We start from the raw sequence: 3,304 nt of genomic DNA on the forward strand, positions 1-3,304 counted from the left end.
GAGAGCAGCATACAGGACAATTGACTGTGAAGTCCCCAGGATGGGGCCTGTGGTTACAGAAGTGGGTCCAGAGGGCAGCCTCAGGAGGGCAGGTGGGAAGGGTAAAGGATGTTCCCCACAGGCCGATAAGAGGAAGGGTTTCTGGAAGGGACCTGCCAAATGACTGATATGGCAGAAGAAAGCATCTGGGTCAGTCTGCTGGGTTCAAGTCCTCTGCTTTAGCTGTGGGTCCTTAGACAAGTTACCAAACCCCTCTGTGCTTCGGCGTCTTCTGTGAAATAGGGATAAAATCACCCCCACTAGGTCATGGGGTAGATGCAGCCTCAGGTTCCCCCCCTCCCAGGACCTCTTACGTTAAAAAGCATAAAATGCCTTCCCTCGACCCCAGCATCTTCCCATGAGCACCCTCTCCCTCATCCCCATCCCTTACACCTGATGAGCGTCCGCACTCCCTGGCCCATGTCCACACCCCCTCCTTGCTGTCCCCCAGCCAGGCTTCCACCCTCCATGCCCCCAAAATGGCCCTGACGTTACGATCCTTGCTGCCAAGTCTGAGCATGGCATCCATGCTCCCGGATCCCCTGCCAGCGGTGGTCCACCCCATGCCTGGGTGACCTCACCCATTCTGCGGCCTTCAGTAAACACGCGTGATGAATCTCACGTTTCCGTCGGCATCCTGCTGCCTCCCAGGCTCTGGACTTGCATATCTAATTGCCAGCCTGAAATATCCTAAAAAGACATCATGCGTCTCTCCAAACACTATTTCTCTGCCACCCCCCCCCCCCCCCAACATGCAGTCTCTGCTCCTCAAACACCCCCCAACAGCTCAGGCTCCAAAGTTAGACGTCGCTCTGGATCCCTCCCCGCCCCTCACCACCACCACCTCCAAAAGGGGTCCTGAATCGTCCTCTTCTGTCCACCTCCACCGCCACCGCCTTAATCCAAGCCACGACCACCCTCACCTGCAGCCCCCTTGCTGGTCTCCCTGCTGCCCTCTCCGTTCCCCATAGCAAGCCAGAGGAACTTGTATTTTTTTTAAAAAATGTTTTTGGCCATGCTTCACAGCTTGTGGGATCTTAGTTCCCTGACCAGGGATTGAACCTGGGCCCTCAGCAGTGAAACTGCAGAGTCCTAACCACTGGACCACCAGGGAATCCCCGAGAGGGAACTTTCAGAAATGAAAATCCAGACGTGTCACCCGCCTGCCGAAACCTTCCAGTGGCTCCTGGCTGGACTTTGGCGATTATCCCAGCTCTCACACAGCCGGCAAGGCCCCGCCTTTGCCTCCTCCCCTCCCCTTCAGCTGTTCGGGCTTCCTTCTACCTTTTCCAACAAGCCAAATTCTCTGCTGCCTCGGAGCCCTTGCACTTCCTCTTTCCTCTCCCTGCGACTCTCTTTCCCCGGGTCTTGTCATTAACTGCCTTTCTTTTAAACCCCAGGGGAATCATCTTTCTCAGGGGTCTCTTGCCGGACCATCCAATTGAAACAGCCCCACCATGGGTCCTGGTCATTCTCAACCCCACCTCCCTGTCATTTTTTTCCCAGCTCTGAGCAGATCCAGAACTCAGTCATTTATTTGCTCACTTGTTGACTGTCCACTCATCCTTCCTCCCTAGAAAGTTGGTTCCGTGAAGGCAGGGATTCATGTCTGCCTTGCTTGGTGCTGTAGATGGAAGCCAGGTACCCAGAGCCGTGTGTAGCCCAGAGTAGACACTCAGTAAATATCTGTTGCATGGATGGAGGGATGGATGAATTCATATGTAGCCAGACAAATAAACCTAGAAAGTGAAAGTGAGAGAAAGTGAAGTCTCTCAGTCGTGTCCGACTCTTTGTGACCCCATGGTCTGTAGCCCACCAGGTTCCTCTATCCATGGGATTTTCCAGGCAAGAGTACTGGAGTGGGTTACCATTTCCTTCTCCACGGGATCTTCCTGAACGAGGAATCGAACCCGGGTCTCCCGCATTGTAAGCAGCCGCTTTTACGTCTGAGCCACCAGGGCTCAGTGGCAGGACGTGATCCTGCCACTCTCCCACTCAAGAATCTTCCCAGCATCTACAGAAAGACAGAGACTCCTCTCTGTGACTTCCAAGGGCTTCTGAACTGGTCCCAGACTGGGTGCTCACTGCCCACCCAGAAATCATTCATATTGGCCCATTAGGAAGTGGACCGGCCGGCTGTCTGCCTCCCCCACCCGGCCACAAGCCAACTGGGGTCTCGGGAGTCTTCATCTTGGTCTACTGGCATTTAGCCCCTGGTCAGCCGCATCAGAGATGTTTGATGAAGAAATGCAAGAAGTAGCGACTGAGGGAGCATGACTCGAGAAGCCAGCAATGAGAGGGCTCAGGACCTAGAAGCTTCAGACTGAGAACTGCACTTTTCCAAATTTAGAAAACAGGAGTTTGGCTGTTTCAGACCACTGCTCCTGGTTGGGGTTTCAGAAGTGCTTGTAAATGTAGGGCTTTGTGATAACAGAGAAAATTTGAAACCTACCAGCAATCACCCTGCAATGTCTCTCAGGAAGGGCTGATTTGACTGATAATGACCAGACCCTTCAATTCTAAGAGCTGTGCAGCGTCAGATTAGTAAAAACACACTCTCACGTGATTTTCATCCAAACCACGAAGACCCATAGCCCTGTATGTGTGTATGCAGGTCAGGAAGCAACAGTTAAAACTGGACATGGAACAATAGATAGACTGGTTCCAAATAGGAAAAGGAGTATGTCAAGGCTGTATATTGTCACCCTGCTTATTTAACTTATATGCAGAGTACATCATGAGAAACGCTGGGCTGGAAGAAGCACAAGCTGGAATCAAGATTGCCAGGAGAAATATCAATAACCTCAGATATGCAGATGACACCACCCTTATGGCAGAAAGTGAAGAAGAACTAAAGAGCCTCTTGATGAAAGTGAAAGAGGAGAGTGAAAAAGTAGGCGTACAGCTCAACATTCAGAAAACTAAGATCATGGCATCCTGTCCCATCACTTCATGGCAAATAGATGGGGAAACAGTGGCTGACTTTATTTTGGGGGCTCCAAAATCATTGCAGATGGTGATTGCAGCCATGAAATTAAAAGACACTTCCTCCTTGGCAGGAAAGTTATGACCAACCTAGACAGCACATTAAAGAGCAGAGACGTTACTTTGCCAACAAAGGTCCGTCTAGTCAAGGCTATGGTTTTTCCAGTAGTCACGTATGGATTTGAGAGTTGGACTATAAAGAAAGCTGAGGGCCAAAGAATTGATGCTTTTGAATTGTGGTGCTGCAGAAGACTCTTGAGAATCCCTTGGACTGCAAGGA

At 51.2% G+C, this 3,304-nt stretch overlaps 1 non-coding gene across 1 annotated transcript; it reads right to left on the bottom strand.

Moving 5' to 3' along the window:
• Positions 1–1,080: 1,080 nt before the first annotated feature.
• Positions 1,081–1,153, bottom strand: TRNAE-UUC (transfer RNA glutamic acid (anticodon UUC)). The gene has a single exon. It is a non-coding gene; the product is annotated as a tRNA-Glu (tRNA).
• Positions 1,154–3,304: the final 2,151 nt, after the last annotated feature.

This window comes from Odocoileus virginianus, chromosome 9 (assembly GCF_023699985.2).
Source record: "Odocoileus virginianus isolate 20LAN1187 ecotype Illinois chromosome 9, Ovbor_1.2, whole genome shotgun sequence".
In the NCBI taxonomy this organism is placed as follows: Eukaryota; Metazoa; Chordata; class Mammalia; order Artiodactyla; family Cervidae; genus Odocoileus; species Odocoileus virginianus.